Source organism: Diabrotica virgifera, chromosome 8 (genome assembly GCF_917563875.1).
Source record: "Diabrotica virgifera virgifera chromosome 8, PGI_DIABVI_V3a".
Lineage (NCBI taxonomy): Eukaryota > Metazoa > Arthropoda > Insecta > Coleoptera > Chrysomelidae > Diabrotica > Diabrotica virgifera.
This window is the reverse complement of record NC_065450.1, coordinates 87734536-87753609: the sequence shown is the minus strand read 5'-3', so window position 1 is coordinate 87753609 and position 19074 is coordinate 87734536. Positions and strand designations below refer to the sequence as shown.

The 19074-nt window shown below is 31.6% G+C and overlaps 1 protein-coding gene across 4 annotated transcripts in view; it reads left to right on the top strand.

Annotated features, from left to right (window-relative positions):
• Window positions 1–19074, top strand: part of LOC126890780 (sodium-coupled monocarboxylate transporter 1) — a 315978-nt gene that overhangs the window by 72902 nt on the left and 224002 nt on the right. The window lies entirely within an intron of this gene.

The following is a 19074-nucleotide window of genomic DNA, read 5'->3' as shown; positions in this document are numbered from 1 at the left end:
AATTAGTGCGGTCGTAAATAATATTAAATTTATCTGACCTGGCCCATTGTTAAGACCCACCCGGAGCGATAAGCAACCGAGGTAAACAGAGTTGGTCTTTTGACAATTAACACTGACCAGACGGTACTCCTATAATATAGAAAAGAATCCACAAAATTTACAATAATTATGACGACAAAAACAAAAAAACGGATGCTAAATATTTTTTCTACGAGCGTGCAAAAAGTCTACTTTCGCGCACGCGTGTTACTTTTCCGCACGCGTTTTACTTTTCCGCACGCGTTTTACCTTTCCGCACGCGTTTTACTTTTCCGCACGCTTGTTAATTTAGATATGTTAATATGGCCTTAAAGAAATTATAATACATGCAATAAACTAATATTTAGATATTATTTACTAATTTATTTCAAATATATCTTATTGTGTTCATGTTTTAATGAAATTAACGCGAGAATTCGATGAAATAATATAATTTTGACATAATATTCGAAAGTCAAATCAGTAGACAATAACAGTGGTTTTGAATCGTCGTCATGGAAACCAAGATCGTCGTCATGCTAACCAATTATGCTGAAACTTTGGTTTTGACAACCTTGTCAAATAATTAATTTGTGTATTAGTCGAGGAAATGAAACATTTTGGCTAGCAATTTTTTCGTCCAGCATGGATTTTCTTGAAATTTTCACAGAAGGTAGGGAATAGTCCAAGTATCATTTTCTATATCATGTCGCTGTACGCTAAAACCTTGGGGGTGGTTGCCACCCCATCTCGGGGGGCGGGAATTTTTAATTACATTTTAACTATGTGAATCGATGTAAAAAGTAATTTTAAGAAAAAAATGTTTTTTACATTTTCTTCGTAAAACTAATATTTTTCGAGTTATTCGCGCTTGAAAGTAACAGTTTTTCGATGAAAAAATCGACTTTTTTAGAGGGTTTTTTGAGAATACCTCGAAAAATATGCATTTAATCAAAAAAACTGTAGATATCAAAATTGTACCTTTTAGTAACACAAACTAAATTATTTTTCTGTAATATCTTTACGACCAATACAAACCGAGATACGGCATGTTAAAAGTTAGCTTTTTTCGTCAAATGCATATTCAAAGTAAAATAACGGAAAAACTTTCGAGGAATTTCGCATTTTTCGAGGAAAACTTAAATAATCTTTTTTCAATCATATAGTTAGGCCTCTTAAAAAATAATAATAAAAAGTTTATAGCCAGAAAATTAGGCGACTTATGATCAAAAGAAGGTCCGTACCTGCTTTTCTCTATGAAAAAATCAGTGAAAACAATCCCCTAACTACCCTCCTAATTAAAAATTGGTCTTCACCTTTCTGTAATTCCTTTTATATTTGTATTATTAATACACCTAAGATTTTTGTCCCATTTAAAATGCCTAATTTTAGAAAAATTGGAGTTTAAAGAAAAATAATTTTTTTGTAATTTCCCATTTTTCACCTTTTACTTCAAAATATCTCCGAAAATACTGGAGATCCGAAAAAAGCTATAGACTACTAAATTGTAGCTTTTTTAATAGCTAAAATTCCATTGTGCATAGATTTTCATTACAGTGAACAGTTAGCGAGATATAGCTGTTTAAATCCTCTATTTACGAGCAAACACCCCCTTATTCGAGCCCTTTAAACCCACCCTAATTAAAAACTAAGGGATCTTACGAAATTTAGTTTACACAGTCTTATAACTTTTCAAAAATCCTACAAAGTCATTTTTGAATAAACTTTTTATCGCCAAAAATGAAGGAGCTATGTTTATAAAACAATTTTTTTTTCGAAAAATGCGGATAGTCCGCTTATGGATAATTTTCAATGTATGTATAATACCACAGAACCGGTTCGTATACTGGAAGATGACTAAAAAACTATTTGTATTTGTATTTGTATTTGTACATATTTGTAAATTCGTATTTTTCTGTAAATAAATGTTTTTGTAATTCTTTAATTCTACTTTTTTTCTGTATAGATCTATTAAAATATCTAATTATAAAAACTGTAATGTTATTAAGGATGGTTTTTCAGGGTAGAAATATTATGATATTATATCCTAAATTATAAAAATCATTATCTAACCAATCAAAACCAAATTTTACCCATATTATAGTTTACAATGTTTTTATATAATTTTTGAAAATAAGGGGTAGTTTACACCCCTAAAAATAACCAACGCCCTTAAGCATGATATAGAATATGAAGTACAGGGTGATATGATCCTAATCCCAAATTTTTATGTAAATCGATGCAAGCCGAAATTATTCTTTTAGAATAAGTAAATTTTTTATATATAGCTCCAACAAGGGTGATTTCAAGGGTTGAAATATTATGATATTATATCTTAAAGCATACAACAATCATTATGTAACTAATAAGAACCAAATGTTGACAATATTAAAGTTTAAAATGTTATTTTATAATTTTTTACAATTAGGGGTAGTTTTCACCCTTAAAAAACCAAAAGCGTACAACGGCTCAATATAGAAAATGAACTAGAGGGTGAAATGAGCCTAATCCCAAATTTTTAAACAAATCGATGCTGGACGAAAAAATTGCGAGGTTTTGCCATTTTTTCAGCTTCATTTCCTCGACTATATGTATTTTCATAATAATTAAATTAATTGATTAAGATTTGGTCATTTTTTAAAGACAAGTAGGAAAAAAATTGTTCCTAACGCTTGCAGAAAGTCTCTTTTCCGCACTCGATTGCTTGCAAACGCAGTTTCGGCAAACTGCAGTCGCGTGCGGAAAAGTATAACTTTCTGCACTTGTTAGGAAAATAACTATTGCTTTGCCTTATACAGTGCTAGTCAAAAGTCCGTACCCCCCTCTTATCTTTTGAACGGTTATACCTATAATAGTGAAATTTGGAGGGAGGAAATAAACGGACGTAAGCTTCGTAACTAGTTGTGACAGGTGACGTAATAGTGACAGATGACTTTACAGCGCCACCGTGACAGATAATTTTAAAAGGGACCTTATGGCAAGTGATACCTCGTTTAAAAGGTATTGAAAATACCTATTCAGTCATACTAATTTTGTTTGAGTTTAAGCTAATTTTGACGAATAAATGAAATACATATAAAATTGTAGTTTCGCATTTAATTAATAAAAATTCAAAATTCCGCCTGTGATTACTTGTCAAAAAGTTTGACGTTGACGTAAAAACTACCATAAAATTGAAAAACGTCAACTTTTTTGACAAAAAAAAACATAGGCGGACACTTGAATTTTTATTAATTAAATGCAAAACTACAATATTATATTTATTTAATTTATTCACCAAAATCAAAATCAACTTAAACCCAAAAAAATTAGGATGACTAAATAGGTATTTTTAATACCTTTCAAACGAGGTATCACTTGCCATAAGGTCCCAATTATAATTATCGGTCACAGTGGCTCTATAACGTTATCTGTCACTATTACGTCACCTGCCATGACTAGTTAAGAACCTTACGTCCGTTTATTTCCTCACTCCAAATTTCACTATTATAGGTATAACCGTTCAAAAGATAAGAAGGGGGTACGGACTTTTGACTAGCACTGTATATACCCGAAATTAATCTTTTCAAATGAGTTTTAAAATAAATTAAATCTATTTTAATTGCTAAGATTATAGAAAAACAAACATTCAAACATATTTAAATTTTACCTGAAACCGGGCCTTTTATCCTATTGAAGTACCAGTACAAGTATTGACCATTGAAGTCAACCATTTACTGCTAAACGTACCATACATATTATATTATACACTGTATGTGTCGCCTACCCGTATACTGAGGTCACGAGCCGCCACTGTCTAGAATCTACAACTAGAGATTGGATATTCTTAATAAATCACCCCGTACACTTCAAAAACTCATTTACTACTGTTACTTGACCTGCCAACTTCCTGTATACATTCACTTAATCTGCTGATACTTTATTGTATTGGTTTATTAAGAGGCCACATCAGCGCGTAATTAATATTTGTTCGGGAGATAGTATCACACTCTTTTTCGAAAGTCCTTCGAAACTTTGGCAATAGTGCTTCGGCGGTATTTGACAATATCTAAGATGAAGGTTCAATATTGTGATAATATACTCATAGGCGCGCTAAATGCAAGTAATTGAAAACAATTTTATTATTAGTAAATAAATGTTTATAAAAATTAACCAAAATAAAATAAACCGAGCTCTGCTTATAAGTACCAGTATAAACTATAGAAGACTTATGTAATTTTGTACCCTATATGTTAGTAAGAGGTACTTATATTTAAGTTTGTAACAGATAACATTATTGTTGTTATCTTTAAAATATATATATCTTCTTGTATAACTTATGTCATTTTAGAGTCACATGATATACACTTTGTGTAACTCAGAGATTGTCAAAAATCTAGTAGTTATTTTTAATAAATATGTTTATTTATTTTGTATATCATTTATTTTTATTATTCCTTTATGTTCATTATTACAGGTTTGATATATTTAATATTTGAAAGCAGTCTAAGATACCTGGGAAAATGATCGAAGATCATTTTCATGGCGCCCATGATTAGTTAGATTTATTTATCTTGTTCGTCTTTAGAAATTATTCATCTTCATTCCTCTTCAGTACATTATTCTTATTTTATTATTTCATATTTTAGTCATTATTACTATCTACATAGAGCTACTGTTCTTCGACAGGCATGCAAACGAGCCGTATCCATCCTTGAGTGTCAAGTTGCTCTCTTGCATCTATAGCTAGCCAACTCTATTCAGTTTGCCTCTGTCTCTTCCCACGTCTACTTATTATCCCTTCTAATTCCCCTTTCTTCAGTATTACTGCAAAGTAGTATTTTTTATTTTTCCTACTTCGGCTCAACCGCTGAAGCCCCTTCATTTTTATTTTCATAAGAGGCCCCAACTAGTTACCTTAGTCTTTTCTTTTCTTTTTTTTTTCCTTACTTCTGTTGGAGTATATCTTTCTTTTTACTTTCACTCCAACAGAAGTTTTCTTATTTTTGTTACACTTGTTACTTACTATAAACGTATACCTATATCAAATAGTTTAGTCGTATGAAATGAACAACAGATTGAAGCAAGTTCGAAAATATTGTTGCCAATAAATATACACCTACCTGAAAAAATTGGTATTTGTAGTGTAGTCAGGATTTCGATACCGAAATACATATAGATTTATTACGAATTTCATTTTCATGGGCAACAACATTTCACACTTTCTTATTTATGACAATAGTAGATTACTTCTTATGGTACGATTACGACAACGACTGCAGACGGCAGACGGCAACTGCAGTTACAGTTTTCACCATGACAGACGTCATTACTTTGCACTATTAATTTGTATAATTATTACCAACTGACGTTCTGACGGACAGCAGTTGCAGTCAGATGTCGGAAACAGTCTCATACAAATTAAGTAATAGAGTACCTAATAGTGCACGGAAGTGGCATCTGTCACGGCGACATCCGCAGCTGACGTCTGCAGTTTCCGTCTACCGTCTGCAGTCGTTGTCAGAAACATACCTTAAAGAAATGGAAGTAACCTTATAGGTACGATTCCTACATCGACTGCAGGTGGCAGACGGCAACTGCAGACGGCAGTTTCCGGCAGTGATTCCGACATCTAACTGCAATTGCTGTCCGGCAGAACGTCAGTTGCTAACAAATTATACAAATTAATAGTGCAAAGTAAATATGTATGTCATGGTAGGTAACAACTGTAACTGCCGTCTGCAGTCGTTGCGCGTTATGGGAATCGTACCTTTATAGTTAAATTATTAAAATTCGTGTTGGCTCTAATTTCGATTTTCGCATAATTTTAGCACGGTTCTTACTGGACTTTTTTTGAAAGTCTTCACTTTATTTTCCTGTGATAAACTTTTTCCATTTTTCTAAACTATTGATTACATTTCTAGATTAAAAAATCTTCCTTAAACTTTAATTAATTAACATATAAAAATATATATTTATATCTTCTTCTTCAGGTGCCATCTCCGCTACGGAGGTTGGCAATCATCATAGCTATTTTAATTTTTGAGGCAGTAGCTCTAAATAGTTGTTTTGAGCTGCATCCAAACCATTCTCTGAGGTTCTTCAGCCATGAAATTCGTCTTCTGCCGATGCTTCTTCTGTCATCTATCTTTCCCTGCATTATGAGCATTATACTATATTTATATGCATTATACCCTGCATTATACTATATTTATATATAATATATAAAAAATTAACCCACAATTAATAATAATCTATTTTTTCAAATAGTCCGACATATTTGTTTTATTACACAAAAATATACTAAATTAATGATAAACAAACACTACTTCCCGCTAACGAATTCCAATATCTTAGAAAATAATACACTACTGCTCTGAATAGATAGCGATAAACAGAACAGATAAGAGAATCGTGCTAATATTACACTTAGAAAACCGACGCAAGTTTGTCAAAATGACAGTGACTATTTCTCTATGTTGCCTAATTAGTTATTAACCTAATATACAGTGATGAGCGTGCTACTAACCGACAAAATAGCGCAAAAGATGGAAAATGTATTAAGTTGTGAGATAAAAAGAAAATGTATATGTTAATATCGCTAAATCTCCTAGCTCGACTAGTTTCATTTAATGAAACTAATCGAGCTAGGAGATTTAGCGATATTAACATATAACATTAACTAGTTTCATTTAATGAAACTAATCGAGCTAAGAGATTTAGCGATATTAACATATAAATTCACATTATATTGATTGTTTCCCACCTTTACACGTATCAGAGGAGTATGCATATATATAATAACATGTAGAAAAGAGATAGATAGACCACCGATCGACTGCCGCGCGTTACGCTTTTTTGCTCAGTATGCCTTGTCTACGATGTCTCTGGGAGTATGTCAACTAAAAGTGTCACTGTGACAGTGGCAGTTGTCAAACTCGTCCGATACGTCTAACGGTGGGAAACAATCCATATAATGTAAATATTTAGGTTAATATCGCTAAATTTCCCAGCTCGACTAGTTGAATTTCTTTTTATCTCACAACTTAATACGTTTTCCATCTTTTGTGCAATTTTGCCGGTTATTAGCGCGCTCATCACTGTACTCGATTTCTTGTTATAGATAGTCAATTTTAGTAGTTCCAATGTGATACAAAATCTAGGCATGGGATAAAAAGTTTATTTGAAAAAAGTTTATTTTTTGTTCTTCTTAATGGCGGTACAGGCTCGTTTTTGTAATATTTTATTTAATTACAGAGTAATTTCCACATACTAAAATATTTCTCAAATTCGGCTCTATACGGCCAATCTTTACTATACAGTAAAGTCTCGTTTTATGCGGTGGATACGTTCTACAGAAAAGCGCATATAAAAAAATCGCACAAAAATGCCTTTACTTGCATTGAAAAAGTAGGGATACGTTCCGTAGTTTTCTAAAATCACATAAAATGGTGGACGTTTGTCCACCAAAAATTGTGTGTTTGATGTTTTTTTTTCTCGATTAGGCCAAATAAAATCTTAAAGAAGGAATTAAAATCGAAAACTAACGATTTTGAAATTGCAAAAACCTCTTCTAATGAAAGATAAAACTTCATGACACTTAATTAAATGTTTCAATCCAGAAATCAAAATGTGTTGTTTATTATACTGCAACTTAAAATCAGCAACATTTACGCCCGGTTTCATAATCAACTTAAAGTGAACATTAACTAAAGTTCACTTTAACGTTGACATTTACCCATATGAATTGCATTGATAAAGGTACCAACTTAAAATTTAAAGTCCACTTTAACTGATTATGAGGCCTAGCGTTAAACTCTTAAATACATAAACATTTAAATTTAATTTCAAAAGAATTACAGGTTATATCTTTCAATGCGAAACTCAGATTGATGTAATAGCTGCATGATACATCATGGAACAAGGGGAATACCCGAATTGCAAACCCTCAGATTAATGACATCTGGATGGGAATAGGTAATATTAATTATACTAGTTATTAATAATAGAAATTTTTGGATGAAATAAAAACCGCATATCTTCAAAATCGCATAAAAAAATCCGCATAAAAAGAGACCTTACTGTATTACAAATTAATTTGTGTGCCAAATATCTCAACAAAATATTCAAAATTAAAGCTGCAATCTTGTAAGGCGTTTTCCGTTTTGATGATGTAGAATGTAGCCTCTTAATCCTAGTTATTAAACGAGCACGAGCAATTGCTTGTTTCTTTTAATAAACATATGTAATAATCAAATTAACGAAAATTGTTGGGAAATGAAAAAGGAAGAGAGAGTACGCCACTGTGCTGATAAACAACGCAATTTTGAGTGCTCTGATATTTCATCCGAATTTCGGAAATATCGAGAATTAGAAATTGTAAGAGTGAACTGTGAGCAAATAATATACTACAACAAAGTGCTGAGAGTGTTAGTGACACAATAGGACTAATAATATTCGAGGTAGGCTGAAATCAAAATAACGTGGCGTCTTATCTGTTGGTAGCGATTTATCTATCCGCAAGGTTGAATTGTAGATGATCGTTGGCGCTAGCAGATAGGCAACACATATTACACATGTCCATAGGCGTATCAGAGGAATACCGAATGGATGAAATGAGCGAGATGGTTAAAGAAGTAACAAACGGAATATGAGAGATAGCAAATAAAATGAAAGAAATGAGAACTGAGCGTAAAGAATTAATAAAAATTGTCAAAGATTTGACAAGTGAATGGAAGCAGAGTTTGGAAGAAGTAAAAAAAAGTAAAACATTATTATCACCGGATTTGAAACTGCAGGAGATACTATAGAGCTAAAAGAAGATATAGAGAATCAGTTGCAAACTTTTCTTGGAACAAAGTGTGAGATAAAAGAGATAACGAAACTGAATAAGAGAATGTGCAAGTTAGAATTGAGTACATATGGTGATAAAGCAGACATAATGAAAAATAAGAACAAGTTAAGACATATTAAAGGAAGAAAACTTTTTATTGATGATGACTATACGATCCAAGAAAGAGAGATTCAAAAACAACTAAGAGAATATGCAAATGAACAGAGACAAAAAGGTAATGTTGTAAAAGTTAAATACCAGAAGATCATTATAAATGATGAAATATGGAAATGGAATATGGAAACTGGCACAATTGAAAAAGAGAGCAACAGAGCTAATCCAAAAAACTAATAAAAGCAGAGGCGGACAAACTGATGACAAATTCGGCAATGAAAACAGAAAAAGAAATGGAACTGAAAGTTATAGATAAGAAAGGAGAGGTATGGAGAACAGGGACATGGAATGTTAGAGGAATAAGTGGAAAAGAGTTAGAATTAGTAGAAATCCTTAGCAACACAAACTATGCTGCAATAGCCATCACTGAGACAAAAAAAAGGGAGCTGGGACACAAATAATAGGAGATGGAAATCTATTAATATACAGTGGTGTAAAGGAAACTGAATGGGCTAGAGCAGGAGTAGCCTGTTTGATACCCAAAGATAAAGTAAAAGTTATAAGAAATTGGGAGTTCATCAATGAGAGACTATTGAAAGTATCAATGAATTGTAGTAAAAGCGATATTATAACTTTGATTGTAATATACGCACCTGGAGAAAGTGACAAAGCAAACGACAAAAATCAATTTTGGGAACAACTACAGCAGACAGTAGAAGATTATGAGGGAACACTCATAATATTGGGAGACTTCAATGCTAGAGTGGGAAACGAAAACATGAAATGGCAATGAGCTATAGGTAGGCACGGAGAACACACAATTAATAAAAACGGGAAAAGATTGCTAGATAATGATTTAGTTATAGCCAACACTTTCTTTGAACACAAAGAAATACACAAGATAACAATAGCAATGCCCCAGCGAAATGAAAAATCAATAATAGACTTCATAATTGTTCCTCGAGAAAAAAGGAGTAAAGTTAAAGATGTCAGAGTGAAAAGAAGCTATGATATAGGTAGTGACCATTATCTACTAGAAGGAGTATTCAAGAATAACAACAAAGTCGAGGACCGAAAACAGATACAAAACAAAAACTATAGCGGAAGAATAAGAACCTATAAGCTGAGAAACTTGCAAACAAGAAATGAGTATATAGAAAAAACAGAAAAACAGTTTGCAAGGATTGAAAAGAGAAGACAAAGTAGAAATGTGGAAGAAAAGTGGATCAGATTTAAGGCAATACCTACTATTAGAAACAGCAGGGAAAGTTTGCGGGTATACCAGAAGAAATAATCATAAAAAGCAGACAAGCTGGTGGAACAACGATATTAAAAAAGAAGTCAGAGAAAAGAAAAGGCTATGGAAAATGTACATACAAAAAATAAATCAAGAGGCATACGATAAATACAAGGAACAGCGCAACAAAGTTAAAGTAAGGATAAAACAAGAAAAGCAGGACGCCTGGGAAGAATTTGGAAGAACTATGGAAGAAAATAGTACCCAAAATACAAAATTATTTTATAGAGTATTAAAGAATATGAGAAGTAAAACGGAAATTAAACTACAGCAGATAAAAGATAGAAACGGAAATATAATAACTGAGGATGAGCCCATTATAGAAAGGTGGAGAGAATATTTCAAGGAACTTTTAAACAATGAAAATACAACAGCAGATAATCGCACACAGATAACAGATGAAACACCTGAAAGAGGGCAAGAAGACGTTTATGAAACTAAAATAAAGATGGAAGAAGTTGAAGATGTACTAGAAAAACTAAAAGTTGGTAAAGCAGCAGGGATCGACGGAATAGATGCTGAATTATTGAAATATCTTGGACAACAGGGTAAACAAGAATTACATGACATACTAAATTTAGCGTGGACAAACAAAAAAATCCCAGAGGTTTGGAACATTTCAATAATACTGCCTATACACAAAAAGGGAGACACGAAAGAGTGCAGTAATTATAGGGGTATATCACTTCTCTGCTCAGCGTTGAAAATCTACGAAATTATCCTAGAAAAGAAACTACGAGAAATAGTTGAGCCTCGACTGGCGGATATACAAAGTGGATTTAGACCATCACACAGCGTACAAGATCATATATTCACACTACAGCAAATTACTGAAAAAACACTGTTAAAAAACGATACACTGTACCTGGCGTTTTTAGATATGAAAAAGGCGTTTGACATGGTCAATAGAGAAGGAATATGGCAAAGCCTGATAAACAAGGAAGTAGATGAAGAACTCGTAAGTGTAATAAAGAGTTTGTATGTCAACACAAAAAACTAGGTCAGGACAAGTAACTTAATCTCCGGCGAATTTTCTAATAACGACGGGGTTAGACAAGGTGGAGTGTTGAGCTTCCGTTATGGATGAAGTTATTAAAAAGTGTTGGAAAAAAACTAAAAAATGCGCTATAGGGTATAGAAATTTGCAACAAATAAAAATTGAAGCCTGTGCATTTGCTGATGACATTGTATTAGTTGCAAGAACTGAAAAGGTTCTCGCAGATAACATTAGAATCTGGGCTGAAGAACTAAAAAACTACAACTTAATAATAAATATGGAGAAAACTAAAGTAATGACAATAGCCAACAAAGAAGCAACTGTAACTATTGAAATCGAAGGGCAAAAAATCGAGCAAGTAGACCTCTTTAAGTATTTGGGAATAATGTTAGACAACAAAGGTACACAAGAAGATGAAATTGGAAACAAAATAAAATTGGCAACGAGAACTTATTATTCACTGTATAAAAATTTCCTAAACAAAAAAGAAATATCGAGGAAAACCAAAATGACAGTATATAAAACTGTATATATGCCAATTACAATATATGGGGCAGAAAACTGGGTACTTAATGACAGACAAAGAAAAAGATTACAAGCTACAGAAATGTGATACTTAAGAAAAGTGGTGGGAGCAAGAAGATTAGACAAAAGAAGAAACGAAGATATAAGACATGAATTACAGGTAAAATCGCTCAACGAAAAAGTTGAAGAAAAGAAGTTAAAATGGGCTGGACACATGATAAGAATGAGTGGTGAGAGACAAGTGAAAATGACATGGGAGGCCAAAGCAGTGGGTAAAAGCACGAGGGGCAGACCAAGGAAAAGCTGGAACAGTAGTGTAAACGAAATACTCAAGAAAAGAGGAACATCGTGGCAAGAAGCAAAAGTTTTAGCAGCAGATAGGAAGAAGTGGCGTAAATTTGCAGAGAGTATTATATAAAGGAGGAATTCTCGACACCTAATGGTAAAAGAGGCAACCGATTATGTATGTATGTATGTGTGCCAAATATCTCAACAAAATATTCAAAATTAAAGCTGCAATCTTGTAAGGCGTTTTCCGTTTTGATGATGTAGAATGTAGCCTCTTAATCCTAGTTATTAAACGAGCACGAGCAATTGCTTGTTTCTTTTAATAAACATATGTAATAATCAAATTAACGAAAATTGTTGGGATACTTGAAGATTATAATATAATACCCCACTTAATGAATAAATTTGTTATTATATAATTATAAAAAATATAAATTACGTTGACCTATATATTTACAATGAATGCATTGCAAGAACTAAGCAATATAACATATTGTTTGTCAATTATACTTGAATGCCTGTACAAAAAAAACATCAGGTTAAGAATTAAAAAAGTGAGTGCCATTAAAAGAGAAAGAGGTGTCAAGTAGTTCAAAAACGTGTAGTAAAATAATATATGCATCGTAAGAGTCTTTTTCTATTCTCATACTTTAATATATTATCAATAATTATGATTTCACTACCTGTATCATAATGAGCTTCATTCAGATTTTCATTTCGATACAGATTTTTAACCAATAGAATCGCGATATGGCATTCGCGATTAAGTTGGCACCAGGTGGCACCAGAGACATGTAAAAGGATAGACTTGGTTAGGGATATGCCACTCAATGCATCGAGGTGTAACGTCGACATAGGATTGAGTGGTCTAGCCATCTTTGTCAGTCACATGCGCGGGATCGCTTGGTTAAAAGAGATAGATAGACCACCGATCGACTGTATGCATGCTGTTTCCGCGTTACGCTTTTTTGGTGAGTATGCCGAGTCTACTCTTAATATGTCAATGGGTGGCACCCGCGCAGTGACCAATGGCGAGTCAAATACATACGCTTTGACAGTTCTCAATATGTAAACAAACTGACTAATATTTAAAAATTAAATCTTTTTAAGAAAATAATGTCTGAAGACGATATAGTCTAATCAAATAAAAAAAAATGAAACTGTAATTCCGTACAGGTTGGAACAAATTTTATATCAAAGTTTAGGTGAATACAAAAGATATTTAAAAAAAATATCCAAATCATATAAGGGGATCATTGTTTAAATAATTAAAAAGGGGTCATTTTTGCACAATATTAACTTTTTTTACTGCTGGGATAATTTACATTTCAATGAAGGCCTTTAGGATATTTTTCTGCAAAGTTTAAGGATAAATCTTTCATCTAAAACTTACTAAATTCAATTTGACCCCCCATCTATTTAAATAATTATATATAAAATTTAAAAATTAAATTTGCAAAAAAATATTTTTTGCGTTTTAAATAGGCACTATTCGCGGTGTGTAAGTACTTGGAGGGGATACTAGAAACGATCGTGCGCGAATAGCGGAGAAATATTGCAACTTTTTTAAATAATTCATTGTCAATTGAAATTGTCAAATTGACGTATATTTCATATCTACTGTCAATGAAGAAGAAAAATTATATGTTGCTTCACAATATTGATATAATATGCAAATATTATATAAAGGTAAATTTAATTAATTGTATTTTGCTTGCAGTACTGCATTTTAATAATTAATTTTATTTACTACATACAATTGTTTACGTTTTAATAACAACCTGAATCTTATTTTTTCTTCTTATTATTTTTTTGGACTATGGCCTTGACAATTATCGAGCAACCAGGACCATACGATTGGCCAATATAATTAAAAGTGCGAATAAAGTTGCAGATCGTAGAAACCAGGTGCCACTTTTCCGAACTTGCACGGTCCCAATACATTATTTTATTTAATAGGGAAGGTTGCGCTATGTTACCAGTATTAAGCAAAAAAAATTGGTTAAAACATATTTAATAATTTATGAGATATTTAATTTGTTTATTAAATGTTACTATATTTTTAATTGCAAAAACGCGGTTGTTGCCAAAAGAATATAAATCTGTGTGAGGTCTCATTACTTTTATTTTTATGTATATTTTCGATAAATGTATTGATAAATTCAATTTTCAATTTAACTCCCCCTCTAAAAGGGCATTTGAAAATTGTTCTAATCTGTTTTCTTAATAACGTCGCGGGGATTAAACATTTTAAAATGCCGTTTCCATAATCCAGTTCCTGAGAATTTTTCACTAATTAACAATTTTTTTTGCTGTTTTTTCTTCTTCTTTTTTTCCTTCTTCTTTTTTTCCGTATAGTAAAAACATAGTTTTGCTTATACAGGCTGTTTCATTAAGAGTATCCAATCTCCGAGTTGTAGGTTCTAGACCTCAAAATATTAAGATTTAACCAAAATTACTTAAATAAAATATGGCTCCTTATTGAGTTACAGGGTGTTTCATTTAAAAATTTAAAAAATATTTTTGCTCAGTATTTTAAAACTATTCGACGTATCCTTTTCATACTTGGTAGAAAGTGTAAGTACTATACACACTATGAAATTATGTTAAACACACGTTTCCGGCAATTACCAGAGGCGTACGACAGGGGACAGTAAATGGTTGACCCTTCCCAAATTCTACGCCACTGAGTGAATTACTATTTTAGGGAAATTTTTCGATTCTCCAATACTTTGTATGTAAATAACTTTATTGTCACTGGTGAAATTGCCATTTTAGCACAATTTTTTGATTCTCAAACACTCTCTATGTAAATAACATCTTCACTCGTAACCATAAAGTCATTAGTTTTCGGGATATTTGAAGTTAAACATGTAACGGCACAGTTTACACACAGACTAAATGATACAATCATTAATTTTCTAGTAGACAAGGCGAAAACGGCGGGTTCGTTGGGAAAAATATTCCCATGAGATTTTTTTGCATAATTACATTCCTGAGACATCCCAGAATAAGGTTCAAGAAGTCGCCCACGTGAAAAGTGGGCCACATTTTTTTTAACAATCTTTTTTTAATCAAATTGCAAAAATCTATATTTTTGGCCCGGACAATTTTTTTTGTAGGTTTTTTGGACCATTCTGGATAAAAAAGATCTCTTATAATTTTTCTCTAAAGATGATCGTTTTCGAGTTATAAGCAATTTAAAATAGAAAAAAACGAAAAATGGCAATTTTCAAGGCTTAAAAACTCGGTTAAAAGTTATTATTATGAAAGTCAGAAAGTGACTAAATCAAAGTTTAATGCCCCCCCTACAAGATCCCGAAGAAATTTTTGTCGTTATTTTATTACTACGCTGTTATTTTTAAGTAATAATATTGAGCGCCATGCACGTGGTAGCCGGCCGTAAATGCTGAGTGCGAGAGAGATGCCACTCCGGCAGTCCAATTTTGTGCATCTTACTTGCACTCACATTTACGGCCGCCTACCACGTGCATGGCGCTCAATATTATTACTTAAAAATAACATCTTAGTAATAAAATAATGACAAAAATTTCTTCGGGATCTTGTAGGGCGGGCATTAGACTTTGATTTAGTCACTTTCTAACTTTCATAATAATAACTTTTAACCGAGTTATTAAGCCTTGAAAATCGCCATTTTTCGTTTTTTTTTTCAATTTTAAATTGTTAATAACTCGAAAACGATCAACTCTCGAGAAAAATTATAAGAGACCCTTTTTATCCAGAATGGTCCAAAAACCTACAAAAAAATGGTCCGAGCCAAAAATATTGATTTTTGCAATTTGATTAAAAAAAATTGTTAAAAAAATTTGGCTCACTTTTCACGTGGGCGACTTCTTGAACCTCATTCTGGTGTGTATTAAAAATGTGATTATACAAAAAAATCTCATTGGAATATTTTTTCCAACGAACCCGCCGTTTTCGCCTTGTCTAATAAGCTCTTCGTGAAACATCCTGTATATCAAATATTGTGGAGTGTTTCAGAAAATGTAAACAACGATGTAATATACTATATTAAATAGTTAGTCATTAAGGGACTTTGTCACATGGTGTTTTATTTTCATTCCAGTCTTTAAGTATGTATTTTGGTCTAAAACCTGAACTTTGGAATCAATTTGTGGAAGTGAACTAACTTATAGCGAATATCTATATTTACAACTTAAGAAAATTTATTTAGAGGTCTTTTATAGAGGTTTTTTTTATAGATATAACAAAATAGATGTTTTAGATGTGTATTTCTTTCGGTTCTGATCTGTTTTTTTTTTCGAGTGTTGGCTGGATGTTATAGGAATGTATTAAATATGTACACATTTTTTATAGTTTCTAAGTAAGTGAACATGAAAATTTAGTCGTTTTTAGAACCATACTGTAACAGCTAGGCTACTTGTACCTTTGTTCCTGGATTTAACCGAAACCTTTTGAAGGGAATGCTTCTTATCGCTAAGTATCGCACGGACCCACAATAATCGGACATCTTGGCTATTATAGTCCAGAGAAATAAGATTTTTCTCGTGACACATTCCCCTCCAGGCCGAAACCAAATTTTTTGAGTAGTATGGACATCTATATTAATAACCTATATGTTTCCTGCAGCCGATTTTGATGATATACATAGTTATAAACAAATGAAGATCAAAAAACGCTAAATTTTCGCTTTTTTCGTCTATTACTAAAAAGTGAAGCACTTTAAACAAATTTGAGAGTAAGAAACTGATAAATCATATAAAAAACTTCAATATGGCTTTCGCTGCATATGTCTATCCTTATTTGTTGCTTAGAAAATTGCAAAATAAGTAATAAATTTTGAGATTTTATAAATGTTCATAACTTATGCAAAAATTAAGTTAGAACTTTCTTATTACACGAAATGCTGAGACTTCTAGTGCTTAAATTATATTCTAAATTTCAAAGCAATTGGTCAAATAGTTTAAAAGTTATTTAATTTGTTTATCCCAAATTAATTTTTTTTGCAACACTATAAGTCAGAAAACGATGAGGTTACAGTATTACTTCGGACAGTTTATGAAAGAAGAAGATTTATGCTATAAACTTAATTTAAAAAAAATTACAAAAAATAATTTTAAATAGTGTAAAATTATTTTGCAAAAACATGTCGATTTTTTGCCTATAAACAATTTGAATAACTTTTTAACCGTTACCCGTAAAAAAATTATTTTTTCATATTTAGAAAGACTGAATTTTTATACACATTCAGAAAGAAAACAATTGTCCTAGGACAATTAGGGACGAAGTTAGCCCCCTTCTTTTTTTAATTCATAGCAGCTTTGTTTATAACAATTAAGAAATCAAATTAGCCGTATTTGAAAGAACATACTTCAAAGTTTTAAAGCACCAAATATACAAAAGATTTCCTTTCAAGAAAATCGTCCACAAAGCTTAAAAATGTGGCCCTTAAAATCGGCTGGCCTTGAAACTTGGGATAGCGATGAGAGGGGGGAAGGAGCTGTTAACTGTATCTCTGGTTCTCGATTATTTATTTCGTTGTTTCTTTTTTTAATTTGTATGTACTTTTTACGCACATTACGAATATGCGTTATTTAAATAAACTAATTGTTATATACACCATTAAATTTGTTTAAAAATTTTTTTTAATTTTTTAAATAATATTTGATGTAACTTTTTTTATACAAATGTGCACATAAAAAAAGTTATAGCCCTTTGAAGTTACAAAATGAAAATCGATTTTTTCCAGTACATCGAAAACCATTAGAGATTTTTTACTGAAAATGGACATGTATCATTCTTATGACAGGAACATCTTAAAAAAAATTATAGTGAAATTTGTGCATCCTATAAAAATTTTATGCGGGTTTTGTTCCCTTAAACCCCTCAAACTTTTTTGTACGTTCCAATTATTATTGTGGTACCATTAGTTCAACTCTCTGTTTTTAAAACTTTTTTGCCTCTTAGTATTTTTTCGATAAGGCAGTTTTTATCGAGTTGCGGCTTCTTTTTTAATATGTTTACATAAAAATTTTATGGGGGTTTTGTTCCTTTACACCCCCCAAATGTTTGTGTACGTTCCAATTAAACTATTACTGCGGTACCATTAATTAAACACAATGTTTCTAAAACTTTTTTGTCTCTTAGTATTTTTTCGATAAGGCACCTTTTATCAAGAAGTGGCTTCTATTTTAATATGGTTCAAAATATGCCTAAAAATGTAAATTATAAATAAATTTTCATACGATTACAAAGTCTCCATAAACGTACTTAACCATATAAAAATATGTGTGGTGGATTTGACTAATATTTAAAATATACCAATAAAAACTGACTTTTCGAAAAAGTACTGAGAGGCAAAAAAGTTTTAAAAACATTGTGTTTAACTAATGGTACCACAATAATCATTTAGTTGGAACGTACACAAAAATTTGGGGGGGGGGGTTTAAAGGAGCAAAGCCCCCATAAAATTTTTATGGGGTGTCAAAATTTTACTATAATTTTTTTGTAAGATGCCCCTGTCATAAAAATACCACATGTCTATTTTCAATAAAAAATCTCTAGTAGGAATTTTCGATATATTGGACAAAATCGATTTTCATTTTGTAACTTCAATGGACTGTAACTTTTTTTATGTGCATATTTATACTAAGGTAAGTTAGGTTCAATCGAACTATTTTTATGAATAGTTATGCGATTAAATTTATGACCTGTATTTTTGTTACACCCTGTAATTATTATATACTAAACCTATTCAATTATTCCTAAATCTAAAATTGGCTTATAATATTGAATTGAAAATAAAAAATCTCAAATAAACTAGGTTGTATTTCTTGATAAACATGCTACTAGATAAACGAAAAATGAAATGTAACAAAATTAAAGAGAGGATGAAAGAACAAAATTATTTTCAGAAATTTTCTACAATATGGTATTAATTGTATCTTACAACATTGAAAGTTATAATTTTAAGATTGCAATACAACAAAAATTAAGATATTTCATACATTTTGGAATGATAACAAAACTATTAAAATCAAA